General features: G+C 33.1%; 1 long non-coding RNA gene across 2 annotated transcripts in view; it reads right to left on the reverse strand.

Annotated features, from left to right (window-relative positions):
* Positions 1 to 13,633: 13,633 nt before the first annotated feature.
* LOC102482599 (uncharacterized) overlaps positions 13,634 to 15,034 on the reverse strand; it is a 1,586-nt gene continuing 185 nt past the window's right edge. The window contains exons 2-4 of one of the 2 annotated variants that reach the window (XR_003551465.1): positions 14,215 to 14,399; positions 14,052 to 14,132; positions 13,634 to 13,875 (exon numbers count right to left, since the gene is read on the reverse strand). This is a non-coding gene — a long non-coding RNA (uncharacterized LOC102482599). Of the gene's footprint in view, positions 13,876 to 14,051; positions 14,133 to 14,214; positions 14,509 to 15,034 lie in introns of those variants that run through there. The other variant, XR_336313.1, reaches the window with a different exon arrangement.

Genomic DNA, 15,034 nt, shown 5'->3' on the forward strand with positions numbered 1-15,034 from the left:
TGTTTTGCACTAAGATAAACTCATACATTAATTCCATTTTTCCACAAATTTTTGAAGTCTTTTGTTACATTGTGTGAATTCTTTCTGAATAACGTTATAATTCCCATATATGAAAAGGTCCAGTAATGAGCTTAGCTGTGTCAGACCCTGTCCTGTGTGAACATTTGCAAGTACATATCCTCAGGAATCCCAGGTACCCAGGAAAAGCTTTGTTGAGATATGAAAAAAGAAAAAGAAAAAGAAAAAAGACTTTTTACCACCCTTTAGGGGATAAAAAGTACATGTTTTATTCACCAACAATGAAAGACACATGCAAGAAGGGATAAATAAGACTTGGTGCTCACAGTAAAGCATATTGTTTCAATAATTACTAGTAATGTGGCCATAAAATCAGAAAAACTATTAAGGAAAAGTCCTAAAATAGGAAAGATATACTGTTAACAAATGAAATTATTTTAAAATCTAGAAAAAGAGCAGTGATTTGGCAAGAATTTAACTTTATTCGTCAAGCAGAACTGCAACTCAGGAGGGCAGTGTTGCATGCAGTTGTGCTCCCTGCTAAGCATGCCTGGAGTAGAGTCATCTGTCACAGGGGAGGAGATAAAGTACAAAGTATGCTGAAGACTTTCTCTTGTTGGTGTGGGAGTGCTATAGATAATTTTTGATACCCGCTTTTAAAAAAAGAAGTGAGTTTTGTCATTCCATTTAGGAAAGGTACAAACCCAAGCCCATCCTGAGATGGACACCAAACTTGAGCTGTAAAATATTGCTTTCCTTGACTAAAAATGAAGATTTTTTTGCTGAGATTTCTCACTCCAGGTTCATTTCTAGTGGGAAAGGCACAAACCCAAGCCCATACTGAGATGGATACCGAACTTGAGCTGTGAAGTATTGCTTTCCTTGACTAAAAATGAAGATTTTCTGCTGAGATTTCTCTCTCCAGATTCTAGTGGGTAGGGCTACCTCTGTCTCCTTCCCTCCATTTCTTTCTGTCTCTCTGTGTCTCCCTGTGAATTTTTTTAAGGTAAAGTAAATGTGCTAATTGGTGCCTTTCCTCATTCCATTTAGGAAAGGCACAAACTCAGGCCCATCCTGAGATGGATACTGAACTTGAGCTGTAAAATATTGGTTTTCATTTTTTGCTGTATAAAATTAAAATCTAAAGTTCTTTTATTATCTTTTTTCTTTTTCCTTTTAACTTTATTTTTTCTACTTCTTTCCTCTTCTCTAATTCTTTCCCCTTTTTCTTTATTTAATTCATTGGCTGCTCAGCCTCTATGCAGTAAGTGCATAGACAGGTCCAAGGAACAGGATCCAAACACCAGAATATGATTAGGGTCAGAATATTTCTCTATTCCCACTGAGTCTGATGCACAGATAGTGAAAATGAAATAGAAGAGAGATTGCAGATCACCTCCACCTGCACGCCTCTGAACACTCAGACTGAACTTCAAGAATTAGGAAGAAATGCACCATCCATTAGATGGCTAGAAATCACTGCAGGGTCACAAGAAGTATGGGAAAGCAAGAAAATATCTCTCCTCCAAGGGAAAATAATAACTCCTCTTCATCCTCGGACAGTACAATAAAACTCATGGAAATATCAGATAAAGAATTTAGAATATTCATACTGACAAAGTTAAGAGAAATGGAAGAGAAGAGAGACAATGAACTGCAGAATAGGCAGAAGAAATGAGCTGACAAGTTCCAGGAGGTAAGGAAATTCTTGCAAGATCTAAAAGAGGAAATGCACACTATAAAGAAGAATCAAATTGACCTGTTAGATATGAAGTCTAGAATAGAGGAAGTCAAAACCTCCCTTGAATGTATTAAAAGCAGACTAGATCATACAGAAAATAAAATCTCAGATGTCAAAGATAGAATCACTGGCCTAGAAAAATCCACCATAAAGACTGAGAAAATTGTCACAGAAAGACAAGAATAATATACAAGGAATACTAGATACCACCAAATGTCCAAACATCCAGATAAATGGTATCTCAGAAGGGGAAGATACTCATAAGGGCATTGATAATCTATTCCATAAAATCCTGCAAGAAAATTTTCCAAACCTAGAGGGGCATTCAAAGATCCAGAGCCAAGAAATACAAAGGACCCCAAATAGAATCAACCCAAGAAGATCTTCTCTGAGACACAATATGGCCAGATTGACCAAAACCACAGACAAAGACATGATACTAAGATTGGCAAGAGATAAACATCAAGTTATATACAAAGTATATCCCATCAGTCTAACAGCAGACCTCTCATCGGAAACAATGCAACTGAGGAAAGAATGGGAAACTATATTCAAAGTGTTAAGGGAAAACCAATTTCAACCAAGAATACCGTACCTGGTAAGATTATCCTTCACATGGTAAGAAAAGACAACAACATTCTCAGATAAACAAAACCTGAAAGAATTTACCAACACCAGAGAAGCTCTCCAAGAAGTTCTGAAAGAGGAAAATTAAATACAGACACACAGAAATAAGAGTTCAAAAACTAAGAAAATGGCCAATTTAATTGTAGGGACAAGTCTGGAGTTGAATATTATACCCCAGAATTTAATCTGGAAGATCAAACCACAGCAGTAGATAAAGTACATGAGATTGAACTGGTGAAATAGCATTTTATGACTTTTGACTAAAACATTGCTGATTTTCTTCAAGCCTTTTTTTCCAGTTTTAAGGATTTTTGTCCTGTCTCGAGCTGCTGATAGATTCATGTGCCTACTATTTGAACAGAGTCCTAACCTGCTTCTTGGCTTTAAGTTTTAATCAAAGTACCTTAGCATTTCATTGATTTATAAAGCTAAAACTGCTTTTCTTGTAGCTAAAAAAATATATTAAAAATGCCTAGTTAATGACCGTAGTAAGCTATATAGCACCAGCTAGGTGCTACCTTATAGTATATTCATTCTACTCAGAGCTTCATGCCTAAAGTTAGACATGTGTTCACAGATATGTATATGTCAGCTGAACTTGCTATTGAAAGTAGTTAGATTATCTAAGAAATTTTGTGAATCAATAAAATGCATGTGTGGGGAAGGAATGGAAAACAAGTGTAAACAACTGAGATAGTGAGGGAGGAGGGTAGAAAATGGCAGAGGGTGAGAAATAGAGGTTAAAAATATATGTGTGTGTGTGTGTGTGTATGTGTGGTAAAGCTAGAAATGGAAAATTATTAATAATAACATGTATGATTAATTCACTATGCAGTATATTCTGGATGGGAAATCACATTTTATATGCTGTGACAATACTCAATGAATGAATGCAAATTAATTATTTAAAAATTTAAAAATTAATAGAAAAAATAAGTAAGTTTTTTCGGTGCCTAGAATTCTTGGGCCCAGTCCTAGCTCTATTCCAGGATAGGATGGACCACATGAACTGAAATGAAAGCAAAGGTTCTGTGTAGTAGAATGTGATAAAACAATGAAGTGGGATGCATTACATATTTATATCAGAAAATCCAGGTTTAAGTGAGGCTGATGGGCATTTCTAGAGGAGTTGAAGATCATGGACTCAATGTTGATATAACCCAGCCAACTCTCAAGCAAGTGAGAGGCTGACTTTCCTTTGTTTGAGAGGATATAAAACGTACAGAAACTGGGAAAAGCCTTCAACGGAAGTGATGGTGGCCAGCATTATTATTAATATAGAATGTAAGAAAACCTTTGGCTTGGGATGAGGTGTTAATAACAGTCTTGAAGTTAGGATATGAATCTTTCATGTTAAGATATGGTCAAAATGTTTCTTTTCCACAAACATCAGAGGCTAGAAGGATTCAAGACAAAAAATTAAGTTTATTCTCAGTTTTGTGACCAGAAAATTTCTGCTCCCTGAAGATGCATATTCCCTGCTGGAAAATAATTAGGAAGGAATAACAAATCTTTGAACTCAATTGTCTAGACTTAGTAGTTGAGTAGGACTCAGAAAACAGAAAAATGTATACGAAGCAAAGTGAATTAAAATAAGGGAAACAATACATGCTGATGCATTAGATAGAACAGACACCAGTCTGACTAGGGTAAATGATCCGTGTACTACTAGAGAAGGGAGAAAGCTATATAGGGAAGCTCATGGGGGCTTCGATGCCACATGTAGACATTTAGATTTAATTAGGAAATTGAATTGTAAGTTTTTCAGTGATATGAGGAAAATTATATCTAAGGATATTAACCTGCTAGCAATTAACAGGATGGAAAGGAGTAGTAAGAGACTGAGAGACTGAGAGATTAGTAGAAAGATCTAAAATTTAGATAATGTGAACCTATGCAGAGAAGGAGACTGATGAGAAAGGAACGAATACCAGGCACATTTAAAAGCAGATTTTTTTTCTCTATTTTTTATTACAATGGTATTACATGCTTACTTTAAAAGTTCCAATAATACAAAAGTATATATAGTAACATATATGTGTATATATTTATATGTGTGTGTGTTTATTGATGTATAAATATAATCACTAGAATAGAACTGATCTTTCAAACTTCTGAACCATTATAGAAAAAAGGAGTACATACTTTGTTAAATCTAGCAAGAAGATTAAAAGATATAAATAATTAAATGACAGAAAGGAAACTGTAGTAAATGTAAAATGACAGAAAAATATGTAAAGATATCAGCAAATTATAGCAAGTGTGAAAGAATTAATTTGGAATTAAAAGGCAGACCTTCTCAGATGGAGTAAAAAAACGCATCATGTGATGTTTTGAAAATATACACCTAAAACAAAACAAGGTTGAAAGTTGAAAATATTGAATAAAAACATGCTAAGAAGATGCTAACAAAAAATAATATAGTGATAACAAAGAAAAGAGAAGGAAACAAGAATTAAATTGGTCAAAGAAGGTATCTTTGAATTATAAATTAATACTACCCAATATGACAATAATAAAACTAAATGCACAGAAAAAGAATTTCAAATATGTAATGCAAAATGGTTAGAAATAGTGTGATAAAGCAATGGAGAAATTTTGCATACTTAGATCAGAAATCCCAGATCAAACAGACAAAGAGAAAATTCAAACAACAGTTAAGAAATTTGTAAAAACATGATATAATATAACTTCAACAAGGAGCCAGCAGGTGGTGTGGTGGTTAGGGCACTGGACTCCCACACAGCCAACCTTGGTTTGAGTTCCAGACCTGGTGGTTTACTTTCTCACCTTCTCTCTCTCCCTCCCTCTCTCTCTCTCTGCTGAACACATGTACCCTGTAGCAAATTAAAAAATAATAATGATGATAAATAAAAATTAAATAATTCTTTAAAAAATATTACTTTAACAAAAGAAAATATATATTTATGTTGATTGCCCATGGAACATTTCTTAAAAAGTTATTACATATGTGATACAAAGAAAGTATTCTCAAAAGTATAATTCATACAAGAAACATTCTCCATCCATGAGATAATATAAGTAGCAATTAAAGAAAAATAGAATAGTGGGACCTGCAGATGATGTAGTGGTTACAATGCTGGACTCCCACGTGACGACCACGGTTGGAGTCTCAGGCCCAGAGGCTTGAAAATCACACCGGGCGCATGTGTGTGCATGCCCAGGAGGACAATGGAGGAGAAGGGATTGTGGCTTGTGGCATTGCCATACCCCTGGGGGGCAGGGTGATTTCTCACTTTCCCTCTTACCATCTTTGACTCTCTCTCTCTCTCTCTCTCTCTCTCTCTCTCGTGAGCACACACGAGGATATAAAACGTACAGAAACTGGGAAAAGCCTTCAACGGAAGTGATGGTGGCCAGCATTATTATTAATATAGAATGTAAGAAAACCTTTGGCTTGGGATGAGGTGTTAATAACAGTCTTGAAGTTAGGATATGAATCTTTCATGTTAAGATATGGTCAAAATGTTTCTTTTCCACAAACATCAGATGCTAGAAGGATTCAAGACAAAAAATTAAGTTTATTCTCAGTTTTGTGACCAGAAAATTTCTGCTCCCTGAAGATGCATATTCCCTGCTGGAAAATAATTAGGAAGGAATAACAAATCTTTGAACTCAATTGTCTAGACTTAGTAGTTGAGTAGGACTCAGAAAACAGAAAAATGTATACGAAGCAAAGTGAATTAAAATAAGGGAAACAATACATGCTGATGCATTAGATAGAACAGACACCAGTCTGACTAGGGTAAATGATCCGTGTACTACTAGAGAAGGGAGAAAGCTATATAGGGAAGCTCATGGGGGCTTCGATGCCACACGTAGACATTTAGATTTAATTAGGAAATTGAATTGTAAGTTTTTCAGTGATATGAGGAAAATTATATCTAAGGATATTAACCTGCTAGCAATTAACAGGATGGAAAGGAGTAGTAAGAGACTGAGAGACTGAGAGATTAGTAGAAAGATCTAAAATTTAGATAATGTGAACCTATGCAGAGAAGGAGACTGATGAGAAAGGAACGAATACCAGGCACATTTAAAAGCAGATTTTTTTTCTCTATTTTTTATTACAATGGTATTACATGCTTACTTTAAAAGTTCCAATAATACAAAAGTATATATAGTAACATATATGTGTATATATTTATATGTGTGTGTGTTTATTGATGTATAAATATAATCACTAGAATAGAACTGATCTTTCAAACTTCTGAACCATTATAGAAAAAAGGAGTACATACTTTGTTAAATCTAGCAAGAAGATTAAAAGATATAAATAATTAAATGACAGAAAGGAAACTGTAGTAAATGTAAAATGACAGAAAAATATGTAAAGATATCAGCAAATTATAGCAAGTGTGAAAGAATTAATTTGGAATTAAAAGGCAGACCTTCTCAGATGGAGTAAAAAAACGCATCATGTGATGTTTTGAAAATATACACCTAAAACAAAACAAGGTTGAAAGTTGAAAATATTGAATAAAAACATGCTAAGAAGATGCTAACAAAAAATAATATAGTGATAACAAAGAAAAGAGAAGGAAACAAGAATTAAATTGGTCAAAGAAGGTATCTTTGAATTATAAATTAATACTACCCAATATGACAATAATAAAACTAAATGCACAGAAAAAGAATTTCAAATATGTAATGCAAAATGGTTAGAAATAGTGTGATAAAGCAATGGAGAAATTTTGCATACTTAGATCAGAAATCCCAGATCAAACAGACAAAGAGAAAATTCAAACAACAGTTAAGAAATTTGTAAAAACATGATATAATATAACTTCAACAAGGAGCCAGCAGGTGGTGTGGTGGTTAGGGCACTGGACTCCCACACAGCCAACCTTGGTTTGAGTTCCAGACCTGGTGGTTTACTTTCTCACCTTCTCTCTCTCCCTCCCTCTCTCTCTCTCTGCTGAACACATGTACCCTGTAGCAAATTAAAAAATAATAATGATGATAAATAAAAATTAAATAATTCTTTAAAAAATATTACTTTAACAAAAGAAAATATATATTTATGTTGATTGCCCATGGAACATTTCTTAAAAAGTTATTACATATGTGATACAAAGAAAGTATTCTCAAAAGTATAATTCATACAAGAAACATTCTCCATCCATGAGATAATATAAGTAGCAATTAAAGAAAAATAGAATAGTGGGACCTGCAGATGATGTAGTGGTTACAATGCTGGACTCCCACGTGACGACCACGGTTGGAGTCTCAGGCCCAGAGGCTTGAAAATCACACCGGGCGCATGTGTGTGCATGCCCAGGAGGACAATGGAGGAGAAGGGATTGTGGCTTGTGGCATTGCCATACCCCTGGGGGGCAGGGTGATTTCTCACTTTCCCTCTTACCATCTCTCTCTCTCTCTCTCTCTCTCTCTCTCTCTCTCTCTCGTGAGCACACACAGCCTATGGCAAAAGCCTCTTTAAAAAATTAAAATAAAAAAAGAATGAAACAGATGTGTCAACTGAAACCTAACCATGCTGAAATATGTATACTTTTAAATAATTCTTAGATTAAAAAGGAAAACAAAAATGTTAACTAAAAATAAGGAGAGAGAAGGAATATGAAAAAATACTGCATGTGGAAACTATAGAATTCGATCAAAGATGTGTTTAGAGGAAATTTATAATTTAAATGTGTGAAATATAAAAGAATTGAAAAATTAAGTGTTCACCTGAAGAATCTAGAAATAAAATAGAATGAAAGAATGTAAGAAGAAAGAATAAACAAAAGCAGGTGATATTTAAAAAAAACTTGGTATTTCAAAATATCGATAAATGAAAATAAAATATATAAGTCTACAGAAAGTCCTATCAAAGAAAAGAATAAAGAAGGTTTATAGTTACATGTGTGCAAACTGACACATCAGAAAATATCATGTACAACTTTCAATCAATACCTTTGGAAATCTGGGTGAAATGGATGAGTTCTGACAAAATTAACTTCAGAAGAGGTGGAAAACTTAGATGAGCTAATCACTGAAAAACAGAAAGAAAATTTAAATTTCTAACCCCCAAGGACAAATAGGGTTTTTTTCTTTTCCTTTCTTCTTTTTAAATTTTTGCCATAGGGTTCATGCATTCACAGGAAAGAGACAAAAAAGTCAGTGAGAAGGAAAGTGAGAAATCATCCCCCAGGGGGTATGGCCACACTGCAATCACTTCTTCTCCACTCTCCTCCTGGGACTTTAGACACACATGTGCCTGGCATGAGTTATCAAGCCACCAGGTCCAGGACTCCAATGGCAGAGGTCAGCTATGTGGGAATCCAACACCTCAACCACTACACCACCTGCTGGCCCGTCAGGACAGAATAGTTCTTTTGGTGTTACCATTTGTTTAAGGAACAGCTCTCTGAGTTACTTACACTGTAGAAAAAAAAAAAAAATCAAGTTTTTTCAGAAGGGTAACATAATCCTGATATCAAATCAGAAAAAAGGCATCATGCAAAAGAAAACAGTATTTCCCAACAAGTACATCTTGGAACATTGGTGTTCTATGGATGGGTCGTATGTGTACTGTGATCTTGATTTCCTAAAGCTTCAAGGCAGTCAGGAAGCCTGGTGCCTGTGCCCTGAGTAATCTGGTCTGCATACCCCAGTGTGCCATGATGTGAAAAAGGTAAGAAGGCACTTCTATAGGCACTTGTTAGTATAGAATGTTATGTTCTAAATAAAACTATGACACACTAAAACACCATCAAGTCAGTTTTATTCCAGGAATGCAAGAATAATTGAACATTAGGTAATTAACAACATTTATAAATTAAGGAGAATAACCATATTATTGCCTTGATGTCATCTTGGCAGGTGGTAGGACTTTTTGGCAACATTTTACATCCATTCCTTATAAAAGTATAAGTCAATCAAGAATAGAAATGCATTTACCTGACTTGAAAAAGGGCCCCTATCATAAACAATGGCAATTATCATAATTTGGAATGAAGTAAGCATTTTATTAAAGTCAAAAGTAAGAGAAGAGTCCTCGCTCTTTATTAATAATCAAAAAATCAGAATTGCCCTGGAAGTCTTGAATATACCAGAAGACTATCAATATACCAAAAGAAAAAACTTAGTTATAATCATTACCAAGGAAATGACAAATGTTTCATTATTTACAAGTGACATGATTGTGTACCAAAGAATTCAGGATAATTCACTGAAAATAAAAACCACTGTTAAAGCCAAAAACGGTTTAATATAATGCTGGGATACAAGATAAATATTTAAAATAAAATGTTTTTTGTACACTATTGATAAGGAATTTTTAAAATGCAGTATCATTCACATAAGAACAATAAAACTACAACAAAGAATTAACCTAACAATTGGTTAAAATCTAAATGGAGACAATAATAAAATTAAATAAATCGAGATAGACACCATGTTCTCAGACACAAAAGTCACTATTATATAGATGTTAATTTGTGGCATACTATTCAAAGAGTCTGAGGCACTTCTCAGGGATTAATTTTCTATGGGAGTTGATTAACTGATTCTAAAATTAACATGGAGGTAGAGAATACACAAGAATAGCCAAGAAAATGGTGAAAAAATAGATAGTGAAGAAGTCCTACCATATTTCAAAACATAATGCTACAGTAATTAAAGCAGTGAGGTATTAGTACAGTAATAGACAAATATTATTGATTGAACAGGAAAGAAACTAAAACATATACATACAGTTTATGATAAAAAGAGAATTCCAAATCAGTATGGAAATAGTTCAACTGAATCAATAATTTGGGAAAACAGGCTATGTCTCAAAAGGATGCTTTTTATGGCATTATCTATAATAGCAACAGACTTAGCAACCTTAAGATCTATCATGTAAGAAGAATTGAATATAATAGATAGTACATCCTATTATGGAATTCCCTATAGCTGTTTTTAAAAATGACTTTCTATTAAGCAGAAAACAAAACACGCTGCAGATTAATCTCTATAGGATGATTTCATTGGTAAAACACACCAGACACATGCTTATGAACAAAAAAAGTACTGTGCAGACACAAAGCAAACAAATCACCATGACTATCTCTGGACAGTGAGGTTCAGAGAGGGTTATTTTCACTTTTTACTTCACGTACTACTGCTTTTTTCACTTTTTACAATAAGCATGTATTCCTTTTCCAACAAATCATGTAGGTTCACTCCATACCATTTCAGTTTAAAGAGACATATAAGGGAACAGGAAAAAGTTATTTGAAATCTTGCTGTACAGAAATAATCATCATATACATGTCAGCACTTTTCTTTTTAGCCCATGTTAGGCATTTTAAACATATTTTAAATCTTACTCTATGTATTATAATTTTTAGCTTATTGTTCAATAAATATGATATTCTGTTTTCCTATATCATTATAAACATACTAGCATATTGTTCAAATTAATATTCCTTAATTTTGGAAATAATATACATCCAAAATAGTAAATTTAAAGGAAAGCCAAGGAGAATAAAAATCACATGTATTCCTATCACCCAGAGATAATTACTTAAAAAAATAATTAAAATCCAGTGAGCAAAATTGGATTGAGGGGTCAACAGGTGGTGTGGTGGCTAAGGCACTGGACTCCCACCTGGCCATCTGCAGTTTGAGTTCTGGACCTGGCAGCTTGCTTTCTCACTTTCTTTCTCTCTCTCTCTTGCTCTGTCCCTCTCTGGTCAAATTATAATGAATAAATAAATAAATAAAGTTAAATAAAATAATTCTTTAAAAATTGGATTAATAATCTTTAGATTGTGCTGACTTTCTCATTGATTTATGCTTGCCATTTTTATTTTTATCTACTACCTTGTTCTTTTATTTAATCATAATAATAATATTGTTATTAATGAATATGACTTTAATTATATAATGGTATCAAACCACCTACCCAATGTACCTGAGTACCAGAATACTTTAATCCATTTTTATGATCTCTCTCTTCTGCTCTGTTTTCCTCAACCTTAATGACATTGATCCTGAATGTCTATTGGTATTCAATAAGTATTTAATCAATTATTTGCATGTCATTTATATGTAATAATAAATAATGCAGTGTTTACTTATGCCTGTTTTTGAATGATATAAGAAGACAATCCCATTATATGCAGTCTTTTGGGGCTTGATATCTTCACATTGTAGAAATTGAATCTACCCATGTCATTCTGAGTAACTGTAGTGTATTTATGTCACTGCTATATAACATGCGATTGTCTACGTGCACCGTGATTTTATCCATTTTTCTCTTGAGACTTGTACAACTAAAACTTTAGTGTGTATCTTCTGGTTATTTTTCTGAGGATATTTACATAACTTCCCTCCTACAAAATATGACTAGTATACATACTTTTATGCTACCTGTTCTCACAGGTGACACCTTGTGAACATATTCCCACTTCATTAATATTTTTCTATGGTATAAGTTTAAAGGACTGCATAGTATTCCATCATGTAGTAAAAATATAATTTATAACCACCCCCAATTATTGGGCATTTGGATTACTTACAAGTTTTGTTGTGTTAAGCATTGTAATGTACATGCCCTTTAGCAGAGCAACTCTCCTTTAAGTATCTATGTGAAGTAATAGCTGAACAAATTTACACACAAATATGTACGAGGGCACCATGTAAGATGACATGGTTTTTGTTTTGCATAAATTGCACAACGTATGTGCTCATGACTTCAGTTTTTATACTACCAAAAAATTGGAAGGAACTTAATGACCACCAATAGGAAATGAAGTAAATTATATATTAACGTTATAACATAGATTCACAATTACTGACACAAACAGTTGCTCACAATTTATTGTTACATGAAAAAAGGTAAAATGGTAGTATGCTTTTATTTTGTAAAAGAAAATATACCTGTAAAAGTGAAAGAACACACACTGACAATTTTACAGTGATTATCTCTGAATATTGAAATTATTTGAGAATTTTTTATCACTTACTTGTATCTTACTTGTATTTTGGAGTACTTTCAATAGTAAAATAAATGATAAATTTTATGCACAATTGTTTAAATACTTTTCCTGAAGAGGAAGTATCTTCACATTGTAAGAACTTTGGCAGTGGGGGGAGGGGATGCAAACAATAATGAAGAAAGCAAAATCCTACCCACCCAGCAATAATTATTTCACAATCTCCAATGTATTGCTTACTTCTAGTCATTTGTCTCTGATTATATATTTTTAAATAGTTGCAATCACATTTTATATAATCATGTATGCTGATTTTTATATTACATTACATAATGAGCATGCCATAAATATTTTAACAGAAAAATATTACATATTATGTAAATAGCATATTTATCTAATCACTTTGTTAAAGTTAGACTCAGGTTTTCCTGTTTTCCACTATACCAAATAATATGAGGAGGATGTTTGTGCATGAGTTACCTACATTTTAGATAACTTCCTTGAATAGATTCCTTGAAGTAAAAACACTAAGTCAAAGAGTATAAACATTTTTATATCTTTTGATACATATTGTGAAATAGTATTTAATATATATTTTAAGATAGTAGAATGGAGTCGTAAAAAAAGAGTTTAAAAAAAAAACTGGAGGGCCCAGCAGGTGGCATGGTGGTTGAGGTGCTGGACTCCCACATGGCTGTGGTTTGAGTCCTGGACCTGGCAGCTTGCTTTCTCACTTTCCCGTTCTCTGTGTGTCTATGTCTCTCTTTGGTTAAATAAAAATAATAATAATAAATAAAATAAAATAATTCTTTAAAAAAACTGGATCCTACGCTCATCATTAATACTCTGATTAATAAAATGGATATAAAAAACACCTGTCTTATCTAAATCACAAGATTATAGCATGGTAACTGAATGAGAAAAATAGACTCTTAAGAGTCACCACAAATGATACTTCCTCAGCAATACTTTCCTTGACCTTCTAGACTCTCACAACATCTTATACTTACTTTTCCTTCATGGTTTTACCATAGTTGAGAAACAATTTTTCAAGTATTTGTATATTGTTTGTATCCTTCCCAGATAACTTTAAGCTCACTGAAATATGCCTGGCACACTGTTAGCGCTCAATAAATATTTTCGAACGAATGAACGAATGAATGAATGAAGTGACAGCATTTTGAAAACTGTAAACCATTAGTCATTCAGAAGATATTACAATTTTTATATAGTATTTTAAGGTATAATTATTATTATTATTATTATTATTATTATTCCTATTTTGTTACCATAAAAATTATTCTAAATCTTTTAAGATTTCTTGCCTAACTACAATTTTTTTATGTGGCTTTCATGTCCCCCAGAGGCACAGGTAGCAACATTGCTGGAAGTGCCTGGTGGGAGATGAGACTGAGAGAACCAAGTAGTTAGTTCTCTAGATCAGTATGCTGGGATTTAAGGAGTTGTAGTTACCATTAGTTGAATACAAAGCAGTGGTCAGGAGCCCAGGAGGTCAGTGATATTTGAAGAAGCAGGTAGATCCTGGAGGTCAGAAACAAACTAATGGTAAGTGTTCTAGACAGTAACGTGCAAACTGGAGAATGGGCAGTGATAAGAGATTAAAAAAGATGAAAGAGTTAAATTCCACATACCAGTATTCAAAGCGTGGAGCCATGAATATGATTCTAAAGCAAAGCATATCTGAATTCAGTACTCACTGAAATGGTATCAGGAAGTGTTTGCACCTACTTCTGCACAGATGAGTAAGGGAATGGTAGTAACTGGCTGAGAAATGAAAGCTGTGAATACAAATAGGTTCTCATAATGACAGAATAAAGTGAGACCATTTGTATACAAGATCTTATAATATTATTCACATACCAGGGGAGGAATCAAGCTTTGAATCCCATAATTCTCATCTTGATTTTCAATAGCAGATATTATAGTACAGTGGCTAGGATCATGGAATCTGGAAACAGGCTAGTTGGGTTCAAATCCCAACTGTATGGTTTAGTTGTGGTGTCCTTTGCACAAGTTACTTAATGTCTGTGTGCCAGTTTCCTCATCTGTAAAATGGGGATAATGATAGTACCTACATCAATGAATTGTTGTGAAGATCAAATGACTTAATGCATGTAAGGACCTTAGAACAGTGCCTGGACGTAGCAAATGCTGTTAAGTGTTATTATTATTATTATTATTATTATTATTATTATTATTATTATTATTATTATTATTATTATTATTATTATTATTATTATTATTATTATTATTATTATTATTATTATTATTATTAATTAGTCACGTAAGACCAAAAAATAGAATTGATGCTATTTAAAAAGAGAAAAATAATACATTGTATGTTAACTTTATCTAAGATTGCATTCTCTAAAAAGGAGGTTTTTTCATTGAAATAAAAATTTCACTTGTACCTAGACACAGCTGATTGTATAAAAACTATAAGCATTAGTAAGGTAGTCAAATTTACTGCAGTAATCCCATCTGTTTATTCTTTAGAAGCTTTTTTTATGAATACTATCTTTAAAAGTTGTAGAAAATAAAAACACATTTTCTAATAGTAAAATACACAATAAAAATGCAATACAATTGGTCCTAAAAAATTAATCTATAGGAAGGGATGCCCTATTGAATGCTTTGAAGCTAATGTTACTAGAGCCAGGAACATTTTGAGTTGGAAGGG

Source organism: Tupaia chinensis, unplaced genomic scaffold, assembly GCF_000334495.1.
Source record: "Tupaia chinensis unplaced genomic scaffold, TupChi_1.0 Scaffold000706_1, whole genome shotgun sequence".
Taxonomy (NCBI): domain Eukaryota; kingdom Metazoa; phylum Chordata; class Mammalia; order Scandentia; family Tupaiidae; genus Tupaia; species Tupaia belangeri.